Source organism: Agelaius phoeniceus, chromosome 1 (assembly GCF_051311805.1).
Source record: "Agelaius phoeniceus isolate bAgePho1 chromosome 1, bAgePho1.hap1, whole genome shotgun sequence".
NCBI classification, from domain to species: Eukaryota; Metazoa; Chordata; class Aves; order Passeriformes; family Icteridae; genus Agelaius; species Agelaius phoeniceus.
In genome coordinates, this window is record NC_135265.1 from 63,624,237 (window position 1) to 63,644,183 (window position 19,947).

Below are 19,947 nucleotides of genomic sequence, written 5' to 3' on the forward strand. Positions count from 1 at the left end.
ATTTCCTAATAAAGCCCAGTTAACAGAAGACAAAAGTTTCTACGGGTCAACAGGTAACTAAGGAGAGTGCCATTTAGTGATTGTGGCATTTGGTGTTATGATAGGGGCCTCTGTTTCTTTGACTTGCTGGGGGATGCTTGTGTGAAGCATGCTTCCTAAAACAGTAAGAGAAATTAACAATATTAAGGTCAACATGGGACATGTTTGGGAAGGTTTGAGGCAAGTCCTGTGGTCCTAACTCAGGCAAATTCTCACTGACAGGTCCTGGCCAATACAATCTGCAGGTGTCCACTTTCTTTCAGCATTTAGCCCAGTATTCAACCAGAAGAAAGCAGTTCAGCAATTCATTAGGATATGATCATGCCGGGCTGGTTACTAATTGTTCAAAATACCATTGGAGGCACTCCAGGATGCTGCACAGCACTCCACAGCTGGCAGCCATGGTACACAGGCGGGTATGCCACCCAAATAGAGCTGAATAGCATGGGAGCCACAGGAGGAAAGCAAAAATCCCTTGCTTCCAAGCCCATGGGAACCTTCCTGTGTTGTGAGGAGGGAGCTGCAGGTGCGGGGAGCTGCAGGCAGGATGAGTGCAATGCGCAACCCCACTGCCTCATGCCAAAGAGAAATGTTAGCGGCAAAATAATTTTACTTCTGGCTGTCAAATGGGAGCTGCGGGGTTCCTCTCCTAACAATGAAAGGCAGACTACTGTGCATTAACAGCCCTGCCGGTGCACAAAGTGGCCTAGCCTGTTATTAAACTGTACAGCTAAAGCTGTTGTTCTCCACTTAGCTGAAAGTGAGTTACCATATTGCAGGTCCCCCAAGACGTTCCCTACCCTTGACATATCCTCTCCCTCGCATGAGTGGTAATGACTGGGATCAGATCCCTTAGGCTCCTGCCTGCACTGTTTTACCTTGCTTTAGAGCAGCTTTTTTGAATAACAGAAATCTGGTCTGTCCCCTCTCCTCTTCTCTGTTGTCCCCCCTCAACTCCCCTCTTTCCCCCAGCCTTTATTCCTGAAACTCTTTAGTGGCCACAAGGATCTTTCTCTACAACAAATACAGCCAAGATAACTCAGCTGTCCTCTAAGAAGGTTGCAGGTGGGGTTTCCCTGCACAGCATAGATTGGATTTTAAATGTATGCAAATAAGCATTTGTGTGCTCGACCCATGACACAGAAGCGTCAGGATTTACTCACTGACAGTTTTTTCTTGCACTTTTGAATTCATGTTTGCAAATTTGGCTCTGAAATTAACAGAACTGCAGTAATAACTGCAATAATAATTCTGACTTCCTGGGAATTTCACAGCCATACTGAGTAAGGACTTGAGCCTAAAAAGCTGTACAAAGGATACACAGATTTATTTTGTTATACACACGTATTTTTTTAAAGGAAAAGATTTGCTTAGCATTAATCTCACTTCCTCAGGATAGACTGGATGGCCTTCACATACAGCGCCATAACAGATAAAATCAGTCCTTTCCCTAGCAGCCTTTTTGTGTCACCGCCTGGCTTTGCGTGTTGTGTATATGCAGTCTTGATCTGTCGCTTTCTCCGAGGCCAGCAAAGTAAACTCATGCTCCTGACTCATAGCTCCAGATGGATTCAAGCTCAAGCACACCGTCCCCCTGGAATTTGGCATATGTAGGTTTATATGCCCTAATCAATCAGGCTGATTTCAGTTAATCCTAATCGTCCTATTAGGGTTCCCAGATAGCAACAACAGCAGCTAGAAATCCCCAAGCAGCCTAATTGACTTCATCTAATTACATTCCTTCTTGAGATTTCCATTAAACTACCCCCTGAATTCATTACTGTGGTTGGCTGTAGGTTTTTAGGGCTTCTTTAAAAACATATGCAGCTATTGGGATAGCTCAGTTCTAAGGAGCTGAAGTAGTTACTATATATAAGGGCTTGCCACCTCCACACAGCTATCTGTCAGTTGTCCTGCTCTGGCATATATCAAATGTGCCATCTAATCACTGTGGGGGATACCAGTTTTGACTCCTAGCACTTAGGCTCATTTCTGTCAACATGGTTCTTCCCTTGTAGTGCTGAACGAACTGCACAAGTCAAGAGACTGCCAGCTCCTATTAACCTCTTGCATAAAGGATTTATAGATATGTCTCATTATAAAGTTAGGAGCTGACATTCATCTCAAAAGCAGTTAGCTTTGGAAAAGAATGCTCTTTTGTCAGTATTCACCTTCCTCTGCGCTCCTTCTGTGGTAGCAAATTGTAAACTGCTCAGTCGAGATGGCATCTGTCATAGTTAGGTTTCTTTGGCTAATTTGATCACTTCTTCTATTAAAGTAATGCTTTGTCTTCCCAAATGTAGCTAAGCCCTAAATTCCTGCCTTTTGCAGAATACTACAATGCAGCCCTGAAAAAAAAAACCAAAAAAAATGGCCATTTCTACCCTCAGCATTTCAAAAGTGGAAATTTCTGGGGTAAGGATGAAATTGTTTGATCCCAGCCTGGTTTCCTCTGTACATGCAACTGAGATCACCTTCCATGAAACCCAGGAAGGCTGGAAGCAAAAGGTCCTTTTCATAGGCAGTTTTGTATACAGTAGGCATGCATATCAATGCTTTGACTGGAGTTCACTTAAAAATGAAAACAAAGCACACACTAGACGCTGGGAGATAGGCACTTTGACAAGTGTCATGTTGGAAAATGCCTTATAAGTGAGACAAGCCTTTGTCTTCAGTCTGTTTGGAAACTGATGCCACTGATCACTTTTATGGACAGTTCCTCTAGGTGGGAATGACACAGATATCATTCACACAGAAACTGCCAGATTGATGTCAGTAGGACAGCAGAGTGTTCAGGTTCATTGGAAGGAATACAATACCTTTGATAAAATAAAATCCTTGACTGCGCACAGAGGGAGCAGGTCGAAAAGGAACATACCCCTGCCAAATGTTTATTCTTGCATCTCTGCCTCATGGAGGGTGTGTTCTCTTTCGAGGCAGAGCCAAGGACAGCCAGGAAGTTCTGTGGGAATAACACCTGATTGTTGCAGGGAAACAACTCTGTAATTAAGCCATAAACAATGTTGTGGTGATTTTAACTAAGTTTAGACCTTTGCAAATTGCAGAATCATAACTTATTTTTTAAGGCAAGATAATTTTTACAAAATTATTAGCCTTTATTCTAGATTAATGGTTGCTTGACTGTAGAGACCACCGGTAAACAGAGTATCTGCCCAAGGTCAGAACTGCAGACAAAATAAGTCACTAGAAAGTTTTGTGCAGAAGGATTTGTCCTAAACAGATATTTATAAGAGCTGGCTAAGGTTGCTAATTACTCCTCAGAATAACTTTGAACTGACATTTTTCGAATCATTTTCATTCCAGAGGGATTAGTAAATCTTTTTAGTAGAAGGAACACACACCAAAACTTATAAAATGCATTTACAAAAAAATTCTGAAATAATTAAGTGCCAGTTTTGGACCACTTTTCTCCCTTTTCTTGTTCTTTTTTGGCACTAACATGCAAAAGGAAGCCTGGGAGGGGAAGTGTGGGAGGAAAACAAAAACCAAAGAGAATACAAACTAGAACTGAAGAGACTTTAAGGGCTTTCTTAGAATTGGAGACATTGGTGACTTTATAAGAGATGCAGAAACTCTGTACTTTTTAGGCACTGGGAGAAGCAAAGGCCTAATTCCTCCACACTCAGCAGAGGCATTGGTTGAAAACCCTTTGTTGTTTCACAAGCAATATTGAAACACAGGCAGTATTTCCTCCAGTGCAGTACATGCTCCAGTGCAACTCAACCTTATGTGAACAGCTCGACTCCTTACTTTAAATATTATGCTCTCCAGATTATTTATGCAACAGACATAGAGGAAGATCTCGGTAATTTTTGGGGTGTAAGTTTTAGACTTTTTGGGAAAGCACACCTTTCCTGTGCAGTTCACTTTAAAATAATAAACATTTTTACTTCAGTCCAGAAAAATCTGGGCTGACATGTTTTTCCCGCTGATACACAGTGTTCCACATCCCAAACTTCTTATTTGCCATCAAATTATATGATCTAACCAATTCTTTTGTCCCTCCTTCTAAAATACAGAACCATACAGGGGCATGGAAAATAGGCAAATTTTAAAAAAAGCTCTTGAAATTATGAAGAGTAGAAATGCACTATGTTCAGCTAACAATTCTTTTGAAGCAGACACTGATGTATTCATAAGTGAGTATTTCCATCTCTCTTTGTGGGCATGGACAGGTATGTGCACAGGCAAAGTGTGCTTCTGCAGTGAGGTTGTTTTAAATAGTGGTGCTAGAGGCATAGGAGGAACCACAAACAGAGGACAGTTTCTACTAGCTTTCTCTTGGGAAGACATTTCTGAAAAAGCAGGACTCAATAGGGCTAAAAGTTCATCATTGTTTCTGGGGTTTTTTTAAAAGTATGTGTTATTTGTGGTCTGCTGGGCATAGCTTTGGGGGCCCAAAGCTGCATAAGGCAGAAGTGCCTAGATGCATCAGAAAGCCTCCAGATTACATGTCATCCACAGTACCTCCTGCTGGCACTAGGACAAGTTCTTCACCTGTTTCTGGTTCACCACTCACAGCTGTGCCTACGCTCACAAACACCACATAGCTGCCGACCTACGTGTGGGGAACAGCTGGCTCCCCAGGAAGCCCACAGAAGTCAAGGGGAGGACAACATTAGTGAATGACAGACTATGGGGAGGTCCCCAAAGTGCACTTTTGTTCATCTAGTCAGTCATCAATTTCACCAGCTCAGCGTGTTGGCTGGCAGCTCCTTGAGGTTTGCAGAAAACAGCAGGGCACATTGATGTTTTCTGTTGCACCAACGGGAACAAAAACTGGAAGGGGTGATGTTGCTGGTTTCATGGACACATTACAGCCTTCCTCCCCTTATAAACACAGGGGCTGCATTGTTTACTCAATGCATGTCACAATCTGAGGGGGCTAAGGAATAGGGGAGAAGCCAGTGTGTTTTGGCAGAGGGTGCTAAGCAGTAAAACCTCATGCAGCTGACAGTGGATGCTCAGTGTGATCTTGAGATCAGGTGTGGTTCTGCTGATCTAGGGGCGACACAAATCCTCAGTGCTGTTAGATAATGGTGCTTTGACCAGCTGACCAAACACCCTCAGGTAAAAAATAAGCTTAGCATTTGTTTCCCTGCACTGGGACTGCCTGTACAGCAAATACCCTGTGTGGGTGATAAAGGTGGATCCTACACTGTCACTTCCTTTGCCTGTCATATATTTTCTTTAGTGAGACAAGCAGAATGAGAGAAAAATCTGTTCCTGCAACGTGAGCTCAGGCAAAAGCTGATCTCACTCTGAGAAAGTATTAGCTTCTTAATTTGTGCTATTGAAATTGTTCTGCGGACTTCCATTTGTTTGGGAAAGGAACTCCAAAGTACAACAACTGCCGTGCAGGGGAGGCTGCAGATGGCTCAGTAGTAACACACATACTGTACACCTGCACATGTTTGGCACAGAAGGGTTTGAGTGCAGATTTGTGAGCTAGCCAAGGAAAGACAGATTTATTTTTTTGAGGAGGCAGGAAGATCAGATCACCTCCAGGTGCTACTCTGATAAACACTGAGAATAACTCACTAGTCCTCCACAGTTCTTCTATGATCAACTTCATCCTTGAGATAGGAATTAGAGGGATAGATATATTATCTGGGAAGTTGTCCAGATTCATTTCTGAGGGAGTTAAATTCCCAACACAAGCCTGCTATAAGGAAGGTTGTTTGGATTTTGTGGGGATTTTTTCTGCTTTGTTTGTTTAGGGGGAGGGTGGTGTTGATTTTAAGAGAGTTGTAGGCAATTGGGACATTAGATACAGTGCAAGATCCCCGAGTTCTTCCATGGCTGAGAGTTTTTGGAGACCTTTTGAGGAGAGGCAAACCACTCTTGCATTTTGCTTTTTAGATTTGCTTTTTCAAATTACAACTCAAAGCCATTTTGTAAAATAACCGAACACTGAGCCCCCTCTATAGTATCCAGAAGAGAAAGAGACCTCCTCCAGAAACCTGTCTCAATTAGGGAAGAAGCTCTGAGGGGATTTTTCACTTGCTCCAGGAGGCTTTGAGTTCAGCCTGTGCTACACAAGGAGTGGCAGCAAGTATACTGCAGTTCCTCCCCAGACCCCAGCAGTCAGCAGCAGAAAATAGGAGGTGAACAAGAATGGGGTTTAATGATCATCCACATTTCCTCATGCCATGTGCCTGTAGGATGCCGCACAGCCCACGGTCCTACCTACCTAGCTGTGCCTTTTAAGTCAGGTATAACCTGGCTTCCTTAGGTTGGACATATCCCTGCAAGAGGCAGGCATCACGTCATACAGTCCCTGAGCTGCGTTGCTTGAAGCAAGTGCTGCTACATGGCGCTGTGTTGTACCACCTGTATGTGCCATTCTTAAAACATCCTGGGGTGTCTGCCCTATAAAATAGAAAGGTCTTGAAAGAAATGCATGCAAAAGGAGAAAGCTAAGATGTGCTCATTGCTGGTCCTGTTGTTTCAGCGAAAGCCCTCAGGGGTAAAGCAAAGTCCTTTCTTTACAAGGTGGTCACAGCAGTTCAATCTAAGTTCCTTTTTAAACTAGTGATTAAACTGGTGTAAAGCACAATGTGTTCACTCAGTTCAGTTCAACACTGGCTGACATTAATGACACCTTGCATTGATTCTTGTCTGTCTAATCTAAATTGATATAAGCCTGATTTCAAATGAACTGAGCTATAAGAGTATTATTCACTCTTTAAGTTGATTAATTTAAAAGAAAAACCTTTAACCAAAAGGCTGAAGGTTTGTCACAAAGGCCAAAACTCACAACTCAATACTGATTTTGACAGTTCTCTCATTAACCTTTACTACAAACAGCTGAGGATAGTTATTTGGGAAGCAGAGTGGTTAATACTTTGCCTAAGTAAATATACAGTACAAACAACCTAGGAAGACATACTTATTTTGTGCAGTAAGAATGACAAATAATGGACCAGACAATTCATTGAGATTACTTTCGTCATTCTAAGTAACCTTCTCTATAGAGAAAATTAACACCAGAGTAAACCTAATGCTACATGAAAAGGCAAAGGTGTTACTTCTGTCCACATTTTTTTCATATTCTTAAACTCTTCAGTTCTGGCCCTCGTCAGAAGCAAGGTGCTGAGCAGGATAAACTGTTGATCTCACCCAGCACTGCCATACATCAGGGGCTGTGAGGACTTGGCAGTGTTGAACTGCACAAGCAGAACTAGAGGGGAGAAGGAGAAAATAAGCAAAGAGGAAACAGAAACATAGAGAATAAAGGAGGTGAACTGCAGAGAAAATCTTCTCAAAGGTTTCATTGGTAGCTGATGTGCTTTGTCTTGGGAGAAGTTGGGAAATAACAAGGACCAAAAACTGTGGTGCACAGAGGTTCACATTCTGCGCATTCTGCTTGTCTGCCACTGTTCAGACAGTACCTGACACAGCAAGTATGTGTCAGGCACAGCCTCTCCAGAGAGAGGCTGTCATGTGTCCACTCCTGAGTTTTGGGACAGTCTGAAACAAGTATTAGCCAAGGAAAGTCAAGGAGTCTCTCGCCCAGGAGCAATGTATCCAATTCAGCTTGGGTCTAGTTCTCAACTGCACCTTGCTGGAGTGATCGTGCAGTCCTGCAAGGGCAACACCCTCTATGGGATGAAACATTTGCAATTGCAGGCACTGGCCTTCAGCAAAGAAATGTCAGCTGTTTCATTTCTTATTGAAAAGCAGGACTGCTATGTGCATGTGGCTGTGCAGATAGGAGAACCAGCCAATTCCAAGTCATATGTGTATGTTTTTTAAAAGCAAATAACAAAGTTCCCTTCTCTTTACAATTGTTTTTAATATCTCCCTTTCCACATGCTCATCACATGTGTTGGCTCGAGATCACATAATGCAAAAATTTCCAATTCTTTGCAGTGCTCAGCCTTCCATGCACATTTATCAAGCCCAGCCTGGTAAAATCCAACAACAAGCAAGAAAGAAATCTCAGAAAAAAAGTGTTTTCAGACCTTAAAATTCCACTGTGGAGAAGAAAAAATAAAACAACTAAAAATTATAAACAGCAAACCATCACTCTTACCACAGCTGTATTCCAGCAGGCTGATAGCCTGATAGGTTCAACAGCTTCAAGAAGGGTATCTTAAACTTACAGAGAAAATGGCTACCATTTTTTGGATGCCAAATTACAACCATCCTTGTGGTTTGAAAGCTAGAAGCACAGTGCTTAGTTAAAGCAGACAACTCTGTTCCAGTCTGGCAGAAGTGATAAAATACACAGTGAAACTTGAGAGAGTGAGATCCTCTCTTTCTCTCCTACTCCCCTTTTTTGCTATATTTTTCCTCTGGTGGGTTGAGGTACCCAGTTGGAGCTCCTAAAATAGAGGAAATCCAGGCAGAAGAGCCTATCCAAGTCTATCAGCAGCCTGCTGTGTTTCACTCCATCAGCCAAACTTTGCCACTGGGCTGACATGTAAAAGTTCTTGGGGTTCTCACTCCTTCCCCCTAGTCTTGGCCTGGTTTGTACTTTTCAGGATAAATATGGAATAAAGAGCCTGTCCCTTTAATGCAGATTAAGTGAGAAGGACAAAACTGTTCCCAAAAAGTCAGTAGAAGTGGTAATGCCTATTAATGATTGCAGCAAAGTGCTTTTCAGTTGCCCTATTAAAGGAGCTCTTTGTCCTAATAAAAACCAACAAAAAAGCTTTGTCTCAGAGCACCTTTCCTGTACTTTATTTATAATGAGTCTTCTAATGAGTACATAGTGTTTATGCTTCCTTGAGAGACTCATCACTCCCTCTCTCAGTCTGTTATTTAACATACAGTTCTCCATGAAGGTGTCCCACTCATCCCAAATGCTTCCCCACCCCCGCCCACACAAACATCCACATACTGCTTGTTTCAAGGGCGTTGTGCATCTGCGAAGGAAAAGTGAGTGCTGGAAGAGAAGCAGACATCCCAAATGTTATTCATGACATGTCAGGAGGAGGAGCTGGTGGCCAGAATTGTCATCATGACAACATGGGCTCATCAAGGGCAGCTCTAAAGCAGTTCCTATGAGTGTCTCAAGGTGTGCTTGCACCACTATTTAAACACATCATACAACAGTCTGTTTCACCTGGTAAAATACTGAGTAAACTGCAGTAGTTTGACTCTGTTGGCTGTGTGTCCCAGCCCTCAGTAGCTACTACTGACTCACAAGACCAAGAAGCACACAGCCACTGAGCTTCGTAGGTATCCTCCTGGTAGTAATATGAAAAAAAGCAAGTGTGTTCATCTTAGATGGGTAGAGTTAGAGAAATCATTGGGACAAAGAGCTCAGTTGTCAAGCAGCATTTTTACCAAAGCTCCTTGTGTGTGCTGTTTCTGTGTGTGACACAAGCTGAATTAATAACTCTGTGAAGCACCGTGTGGTTTTCCATTGCCGTTTAGAGTCATGCCTTGAGATTGTGGTATCCTATAGGACACATCCCCAATGTGTTCTTGTGACAGAACAGAAGTAATTTATGCTACTGGGGTTTCTAAGGGAAAAAAAAAAAGAGCCTATTATAGGGTTGTTCCATTGCCTTAGGCCAGAAGAGAGACTCTGAAGACTCTCTTTTATTCTCTGTGTTTTTCCTTTAAGCTTTGAAGCAAGGAGTAAAAGGGTTTCCCATCCTTAAGCATATCAATCCCCTATCCTTGTTCTGAGCCTCTACAATGCCTGTTTCCACAGGAGACCAAAATTAAGCACAAGAAGATTACATAAGGAGGCTTGGTATCAATGTTCAACATTAAAAAGAGTTGTATATTTGCTGCCCATCATCAACAAACCCCCATCAGCATAAAATCACAGCAGCAATAGTCTTTGTGGTGCCTAGCACTCTGGCATTTAGAAAGTCAGAATTGTGTTTGGGGTTGAAAAATTCATGGGAATATAAGGACTTTCTGATCTGCAAGCATAAAAGAAATATGCTCCTCAAAGCTGTTTTTTCAGTCCTTCATGCAGCCAGGCAGACTCATGAGTTCCTTGATCTCTCTGGAGGGGGACTCCCAGGCCTCTCACACCTCACCTTCGGCTTTGAAATCTGCTGGCCAGGAGAAGGAGAGCTCCTAAAATAAGGCAGTGTGTCCTATGTAGCAAAGGCTTGAACCTTTTGTTCTTCTCGAAGCTCTCTGGGAATCGATAAAGCACAAGTTTGAACTCTTTAGCAAGTGCACAGCCAACTTCTATAACAGCCAAAACTTGCATGTTATGTTCACATTCAGCTTCAGACGTGACACAACTCAATAATCCGTCCTGGAGCTGACAAAAACCATCTGATCCTTGTCTGGACCATGTTTCCAAGCAAGCTGAAGAGAAAATAAAGTACTTTGAGGAACAGATGATACCTTGCTGAGAAAAGAAAAAAAATATGTCTGTGAAGCCTTTGCACTTCCCTGTGTCTGTTCACCCACTCTCTCTTTTCACTTTTCTCTGGATGAGAAACAGGTTTCCAAAGAAAAAAGAACAGCAGAGATCTCACCTGGAGAGAAGGAAGATAACCAGATTTATTCATTTCTTTTCACAGAATTGGCCAGCATATCACCAAAAATGGAACCCTCATCTTTCAGGAAGGACTGATAAGGAACATCCACAAGGTTTGACAAAATGTGAGGGAGCAGTCACAACTACAAGGCTCAAAATACAGCCATCCTGAGAGCTCCTGTAGATTTTTCAAATTTGAAACTGTGTGCCTCATTCTCATAACTGACAATTACTGCTGACTGATAGATCATGAGGATGAAATTAGAAGTGAGATTCACCTTCAGTCTTGATGTAGGACCTATCTTTTCCACTGGAGCATAATACATACACAGTAAATACATATATGTTGTAATCATAAATCATGTGAATTATTTATGAGACTAAAAAAAATGGTGGTTTTCTTCTCAAGAACAAGAAGGGAGCATTCATGGCTAAGGTTTTGTTTGGCCATTATAAATGACATTTGATGGCAGGCATGTGCACATACACCTGTATGTTTCTGTCTGTAATGATACATTCTGGATCACTGAAATCACATGGACATGTCTCCCACCTCCCAGTTTTTCACACAGCATGCTCTCACACAGTTCCCTGAAACTTGCCAAGTCCTACGATACTTGTATATTAGTGATTCTTTCACTACAAGTACTCTGCTTATGGCTAATGAACCTGTACCTCACTCCCAGAACAGCAAGAAAAGTTATTTTGGTGGGCTGCTTCCATCTGACAACATTTACAGTGTGTACCCAGGAAGATCTAAAGCATTATTAAAGCTAAATGCCAGAAAGAAAGGAATTTGGATTATCTGCATTGAGCAGATCATGGATTCACAACAGCAGAAGGGACTGCTTTCTTACATCAGCTTCACCAAATGTCCAGTGAAATTTCTACACAGTAAATAAAGTTTTTGCTTGTAAGAATGGTGCTGGGAGGAATTTATTTTCCCTGGCAATTGCATGTCAACTGTTCAACTTATCGAGAGAAAAAAGTTGTCTTTAATTGCTCTATTAGCTTACTGAGGAGGAAAGCATCCATTTCAGCACAAAACCATATATGGCTGTTCTTTAGACCAAGAGAGACCTTTGTTTATCTAACTACTTCCAGAGGTTATTTTATTCCCATCAATTTGTTTCTATTTCATCACCTAAGCAAACAACACTCAGTAGTCTATTTATTTTTTTAAGGTATAGGCTTTGGCAGTGCCTTTCATCTTGTCTGCATTTAGTATGAAACAATACATTCTGAAGTTCCTCTGGAAGGGAGAGAAGGTCATGGGGAACAGATGGAAAGGACACACCACCACCAATTTGACTTTTCTCCAGCAACATGAAGCACTAGAATTAATTATTCCAACTGTATCTCTGTTCATTTCTTCATGCTGGAGAGGTTGAGTGATAAGGGAGAGCTCCTGTCTTTTCCCCCTCTACTCCCAACTGACAGAAAGGGTTATATTTAAATAATGGATTCCTTAGTCCTGTCTGCTCTGCAAGCTGATGCTCAAGTGGTTGTTTTTTTATTGTAAAGTTGATAACAAAATTTTTAAATGCAGAGGCTTCACAGCAGGCAGCTGAATGGCTGGCCAGATGGCTGGATTGTTATTTGGGAGTCCCTGAATTAGCAGCTCCTTAGTCATCAAGGTTCTCCAGTTATTGTCATCTCCCACTTACATGTGTCTCCATTGATTCATATGGGTACCACAAAGGGCCATTTGTTGACTTCGCCCTAAGAAACAACGATGGCAAAAATGTATGGGAATAGCTATTCACAATAGCCAAAAGTGGCGCCTACCATTGCAACCAAGGTTTGTTCTTGTTTTTGTCATTGCAGGTTCAGCAGTTCACAGTAAATGGCATTCAGTATCACTAGGGACCAGAAAAAAAAATCATCAGCAAGGCATTGGTACAGACTTCTAAAAGCAAGACTGTCAGGGAACCACTTCTTAATCTCATTTGAATTCAAATGCAGCTTTACATGTGTTAGATGCATATGTTTTTTCACATTAAGATGTAAAGTTTATACAAATCTGAGGTGTGAATGGTTCCCCTGAGTGCTGATGACAAATATTCCAGTATCAACACTTAGCTGCTAAGCTTACCTTAAAACTTGCTGGGGTGATAAGCTGCTGGTAATTTCTCTGCCAGCATTAGACGGAAACAGCAGAGCTCCTGTGCACTTCTCACAGTGACTAACTGGAGCTCAGGGTATGTATGAACTTTCCTTCTCCTGCTGTTCCAGCTGGCTGGTAATTCATGATTTCAGATCTACAACATGAGAAGTCACAGCCCAGAATCGTTGAAGGAAGTTGAAAATGAAAGTCTTGAGAGTCCTGGGAGTAGATAGCCATGGTCTTATGCAAAGGAACCAGAAAAGTCAATTAATCCTTCTTGACTGGGTGTATGGATACTGATTTTTTTTTTAATTATTCACAAATACTCTCAGTAAGAAAAGTTCCAACAAGATTTCTATAAAGGAAATGGCAAAAGAAGTAAAAGGCAGAAAAAAATATTAACTTATCTCTACTTTTAAATGTCTCCTAGATATCTTGGTATTTCACTGATGGTCGTAGGAGAGATAAGAGAATGCCCAGTTTCCACAGATAGCTTTATCTGGTATAGTCCCCACAGTGATCTCAGAGCAGACAAGGAGAATAAACAATTGAACTAACAGGGCTCTTTCCTCTGCAACTCCTTTAACCCCTGATGATCCATAACACTTTAGAGGGGATATAAGGCTTTTAATAATAAAAATCTAAGGCAGTTTTGCAAATCAAAACCTAGGGGACTTCAGCCAGAATCCCAATAACCCAAATAATTTCTGTATCAGATTTCATTACAGGAAAGCTTAGGGAATTTCCACATGGACTTAGTCTGAGCAACTGTTTAATATCAAAATGTCAGTAGAAGAGGTTTTAAAATATATCATCAAAATTAATAGTAAATTCTTACATTCATGTGAGAAAAACACCCAAATTCCTGAAGAAAGTCAAACGTACCAAACTGGTCTTCATATCAGAGGTACAAAAAGGGACAGAAGTGATGCCGCTATTGAAAAAAAAGGTCTGCAGGGGAGCTGGTCCAAAAAACTACAGGCAAATTGTCCAGGTTCCACACTAACTGTGAATAGGAAAGTAACCCATTTACATATAGATAAATTCGTTATAATGGTATGGCCAGCAAAGCTTTTCAGGAAGGAACTCCATCAAAATTTATGAAGGTCTTCAAAGGGTGAACAGATAGAAAAGGACTATGTCATTGATAAAGTTTACTTGCATATCCAAAAGGGTTTTTATGAAGCCCTACATCAAAAGATAAGATTCTCATGAGGGGTGGTAACTTGGTAAAAGACAGAAAGCAGAGAAATATATGATCAGTTTTCACAGTGGAGGGAAGTCTAGTGGAATCACACAGTGATGTCTACTGAAACTATACGCACAAAATAGGATGAAAGCCTCAGTAAATAATGAAGTATGTTGATGTTACTAAATAATTCAAAGCAGCAAAAATGCAATTTGTCTGCAAAGAGTTCAGATATATCTCTTGATATTGAGTGGCTGGAAAATAACAGGGCAAAGTAAATTTGATTCTGACAGTTGTGACATACCATGCACGAAGAAAACAGCATCTATGTATGCACACATACACACTGTGTGTTCTGGCTGAACCCAGGCCTCTCAGGAAAACCATGTTGTGTCATGTGGACAAAGTTCTGAACTCATCCCTTCAGTGCTTATCATCTGCTAAAACAGCATATAAACTATTTGTAATTAGTAGGAAAGGAATCAAGAGCAAAAAAAAAAAAGAGAAAGCATCAATACATGTATTGTATAAATTGTATAAATATTTTGTGTTGCACCCACCACCAGAAAGAGAAATTACTAGAGAGACAAAGTGCAGAGCAGGCAACTGGGAGGTCTGGGGTTTAGATAAAGCTTCCATACAGGAAGAATAACATCACAGCTACATTAGAAGGTAATTGGGTGATGAAGGGTGGACTGACAGATCAAAGCAATTGCTGTTGAGAGCTCTGCTCCTGAAGGGAAATAATTTCGGGCCAGATATAGTTCAATCACCTGGGCTAAATGTCCTTCCCACACATGGGGGCCAAACTGCCAACAGAATCAGTGATGGGTTGGACCCTTCTGTTTCTGGTAGGACTTGGAGCATGTTTACAGCAGCCCTGGAGCAGAGCTTCTAGTCTGGCACAGCCAGAAGCAACCAAGCAATGTACAGTATATGAAAGTAGGTGCTTCAGATCTCACTTTGAGTAAAAATGCTAATGCAGATGCAGAGTGGTTGGATTGTTGTTTGTTTGGGGTTTTTTGTCTTTTTTAATTGCATAGGATTTTCTTGTTCAAACCAGAATAAAAGGTGGTTGGAAAGGCTATGATAGAAGTCTATAAAATTAAAGATTACCAAGGAAAGGTAAACAAGGAACAACAATTCCCTCTTTCTTCTATTATAAGAAGTAAAGATATTTTATGAAATTATCAGACAACAGGCTTAAAGCAAACGGAAGTACTTTTTTACACACTGGATAATGAAATTGTGGAACACATTACCCAGGATGCTTGCAAGGCCAAAACCATAAATGAGTTCAAAAAGAAATTATACAAATTAATGGAAGAAAAGTCCATGATGGGTTAAACCTGATAATGTAGATGCAATTTTTAGGTCAAGAAGAGTCCCAGATTTTCTGAAGCTACAACCATTGTGTACATTTCTTATTCTTGCTCCTCTACCTGCCACAATCAGAGGCATGATGTGTGCTCTGGCCTAATTTTCTTCTCAGGAACTATATCTTAAGGTTGCTGTGAGCCTGGATAGCCCAGTCTGCAAAGTTTAAGCAGAAAAATGTCATCAGATTTAACCCCTCACACATTTGTGGTCTTTTGATGGCAATTCAGCTCTCCATTTTGGCACTTTCTGATTTTAACTCTCCCTGATTATCACAGATGCATTATGCAACAATTCCTGTGTGCACATTCATAAGGACTAGCTCAGGCTGTGTTCACCTTGGCTGGAACACCTTTCAGATAGCTCAGTTCAGCTGCACTTCCTGAGCCTGAGGAGCAGTCTGACAAGAGTGAAAACAGAGAAAAGGTAGTAACAAGCACTTTGACTGTTCAGTAGCAATTTCTGTAGCCAGAAGAGCATCTATAGAGTGGAATTAACGGTGCTGAGCATTCTGTATCTGTACTATATGTCTTTTTGAGGGGTTTAATTTAAACTAGCTTCAGTTTGATCCCAAAGATATGAGTACTGTGGACAGTTGGATCACACTAAGTCTACTGCTGGAGCACATGCTGCAATTGCATTTCATTAAAACAGAATCCAGTTTGTGTACTCCAAGACCACTCCACAGTAAGAATCAAAGCATGGTGTGGGGGCAGTCAGGAGATGTATTGCAGGAATGCATGCCTGATTCAAACTCAAATGCTAATCTGGTACCCCCACTGACTACTACAAGGGGTTATTGTCAGTGTGCTGTAAGGTAAGAGTTTCACCTACTGTGAACAATTAAAGTTCTCCAAATTATTTCCCTTCTTCTCCTTTTCCCTTCCCTACAATTTACCTTCTGGTTGTGTCAACCCATTTATTTAGCAGTGAATTCACTGCTTGTAAGTCAAAAATATGGCTCATTGAGCTTATAGACAATGTAATTTATTCTCCTTTTGTTTTTTAAGCAAGAGCTTGAACTTTGCATCTTCTTTTTAAATAAAGCTTCCTAGACATCATCAAGAAGTCATATGTGATGGGGACACACTCATGACATTACATGCTGCCATGACCACAACATGTAGCTCTCAATATCCTTTATGCTAGACCCATAAGTGCCTGGAAGCAAAATGCTTGTATGCCTTTGCATTCAAAATGTTGGCACTGCCATGCAAGCCACTATATCCATATATTACACAGGAATGTCTGCTTTCCAGGGCTGGGAATGTGCAGCGAGACAGAGACTGAGCAGCCAGAGTGGGAATTCATACTCACTTTGGGGCCAGCATGTTTGTACCTGACAGAGTTTGAACTGGGTTTCTGTGGGTGGCACTCTCACTGGCAGCACTCATTACCAGCAGCAAACCTCAACAGATGCTTGCAAACCATGGTTTGGGAATCTGCCGTTTTAGGAAAGGCAAGTTAATGAGTTTTAGCCCCTCTACCAGCAGCATTTTCTCTTTCTTTCAATGAACGGGCCAATACAACAAACACTGCCCCTATCTAGTCTTAAAAACGTAAAAATAAACCCCAAACCAAAAAATAAACAACCCCCCCCCCCCCCAAAACAAACAATGACCTCCCCCTCACACACACAACTCCAAATAGTACAGCAAAATAAATGCCAGGCTGACATAATATCTACATTTGATTATAAGGGCAATATAGACCAATTATCTGTGTATTTATTTTTCACTGAAGAAGGCATAAGAAAAGCAAATACCCCTGTAAAGAAAGCATCCATAATCTCTAGGTTTGCAATACCTAATATTTCCTAGAAAGGGTAAGATGTGGCCAGTATGCCCATATGACATAAACAGTGGTGGGAATTACAGTTCTGTAATTCAGTTCAAATGAGCCTAGATCAGAGGCAAGTGACAGGCTGATGAGCTGCAGTTTACAGGGTAGAAGTCAGAGCAACCAATGGGATTTAATAAAATAATTCCAAAAAAAGGTCCTTAACCTTGCTATGCCTCCTCTTCATCTGAATGAAAACACATTCATTTACTGAATTAAACCAATGAGCACTTCTCATTGGTGGCATACGCCATCATTCCTAATAGTTCCTCAGCAGCACACCAGGATATGGAAGCTGAAGGCCAGGAGAGGGAAGTTACTAATGTTAGTATGCTAGAAGCATGATAAGAGTGCATCTTTCCTCCCTCTGATTGCTGAATTTTCTTTTAAGCTGCCAGTAGGTGAATTACATGATATTTCAACTACATTCTTGTTAAAACAAAAAATTATCTCTCTTAGCTTAAAACATCATCACAGTTCTACTAAAACTTTTCCAACAAATATAAAATAATTTTCCGTGTTAGTAATAATTTAAAGTTCTGACTGGATCTAATTTGAATTTTTCCTCGCAGCTGTGTGTCCAAGTTTCTTATGTTCACAGTAGTTCATATTATCACATCAAACTACAAATCAGTAAAACTAAAGTGGTAGAGCTCAGGTGCAGCTAGTCTTTGCTATTTAAAAAAAATCCCAAACTATCAATGATACCTGTGGAAAAAACTGTTGTGGTTTTACAGAAGGGTTGTTTCTCAAACTATTTCTCAGGAGGTGCATTGAGTTCCAGATTGACAACATCTAGGATAATAAGTAGCATTAAAACTGCCTTATCCAACAGGATTTCAGAGCAAGTAAGAGCATACCCATATCATTCAAGCACTGAGGGTAGGAGCTTTCTCCCAAGATAAAGTGTCCTGCTGTGATTTCACTTGCAGCTGAAGCCTGGATGTTTATTTATGTGGAAGGCAGCAGTTTAACAGTGCACAGTACTATGTAGTATTTTTACAGTATGTACAGTATGTTTACAATACTACACTAATAACCAGGTCACACATATGAGAGTTGTGAAGTTGAAAATGTGTGAATACTACTGTGAAGTTGAAAAGTTGTGAATACTACTGTGATAATACAGTAAGATCCTTCAGATGTTGTGATGTTAGATTTACATCAAGAATGAAAGCTGCACTGAGGTTAGGGCTTATCTGCTTCCACAATTTGCCTTCTCCTTTTTCAGCTCCTCTCTACCCCAAAACTGTACCTTAACTGAAAGCCAGATATTGAACCTGCTCTGTGTTCAATCTCCTTTTGGACATAAATTCTCTTTTGCATCATGTCTAAGTAGATGACACTATCCTAAGTATCTTCAGCTTCATTAACATTATCTCCCTTTTCTTGTTACAGCCTGATCATAAATGTTCACAACAGTGCACTACAAAAAGGTTGAGTTTTAATGACATTCTGAGGCTATGATACATGATCACTGATCCTACACTATATGTCTTTCTGCAAATAGCCTTGCAAATAGCCCCAGTGTTAAACATAAACCTTTATATCAGAGCACTGTGTTCAGCAATTCCTCAAGGAAGAAAAGGCCACCAAAAATCTAACAGAATTAATGATACATCCAGGGTCTGATCTGGAGAAAACATCCGTTTGTGAGATTTGCTTAATTCCATGTTGCAAGTAATAAGAAAAGATGGTACATACTCTTCTTTCCATTTCTACATGCAAGTGCACTCATGGGGAAAAGTAAATAAAATGGAGACTTACTGAAAACCAAATTCTTCAAGGACAGTCATCAATGCTATAGCATACACATCTTCCTGGGCAGCTAGATATTTATATGTTGTCAAAATGCATCATTTTTTTGTCAAAATAGATATTTTAAAAGATTTTTGCAAAGAGATTATTTAATATATTCTTTTTGTACATCTGACCACTTAAGCTCTTATTAAAAACTAAACATTTACATCTCTGAAGCAACGTAACATCTAAAAAAAGGAAACAATTAGATCAAAAGACACATCATCAGGATTCCCATGCAAGCTGACATGATGGGAAGCTGACAGAGATTGAATTTCTAAAACCCAAGTTGTATTCACAACTGTATTCAAAGCTAGCTAGAAGAAAATATTTCTCTGCCTTCTCTAGATCAGCTCATTACAAATCCAAAGAGAAACAAACCTAGCAAGCTTGCTTCCTTTCTCATTTCTTTTTTTTCATAATTGGCTTCTATTAGATTGGATTATAAAGTGTACTCAAATTACTGACTCACCAATCCCAAGAAGGCAAGTCTTTAAAGTAATGAGATTAACTGTTGATCAAAGAAAATTGCCATAGATGCAAGGCTCTTCTTCTGTTGGCGAAATGCATTGCTAGAGATCTGGCTGGACTGACGGGTATTTCATGCTAGCCACCACAGACAGCTGCACATGGGAAGGATTGCTCCTAAAACAACAGAAAGCCTGCCCACAGGAGATAACCCCTAGTGGAAGTTCAAAGGTTTCTTCATCTCTCTTTTCAGGGCTACTAGAAAATGTAGTAAAACCAGGACATTAACTGTCCGTCATAAGCAGATTCATCCTGGTGTCCTTTATTACTCCAGAAGCTCTGGGAAGGTCTTCGTGCCTGCTGGGAAGATGTATGGATTTGGAGAAATTAAATAAAATTGTCTTTGGAGGATGTCACCCTCCCCAGAGTTTCTGTCAAACATGTCACAGTCAACCAGCTTCCTCAGGCTGGTTCATAGACTTTCCCAACACCAGTTTGGATGTTTCCAGAGGAAAAAAAACATTAAAATCTTCCCACCATTTTCAGGGCAAATGCCAACATTTCATTTAAGTGTAAGAAAAAGAAGAGGATCAAGACGGAATGGGTGCTCTTGGGGACAGGGAACCGGGGGGGAGAGAGCAATAA

General features: G+C 40.8%; 1 protein-coding gene across 4 annotated transcripts in view; it reads right to left on the reverse strand.

Annotated features, from left to right (window-relative positions):
• The window catches only part of LOC143694357 (uncharacterized), a 174,675-nt gene that overhangs the window by 16,871 nt on the left and 137,857 nt on the right, over positions 1-19,947 (reverse strand). The gene's annotated exons all lie outside the window — the stretch shown is intronic.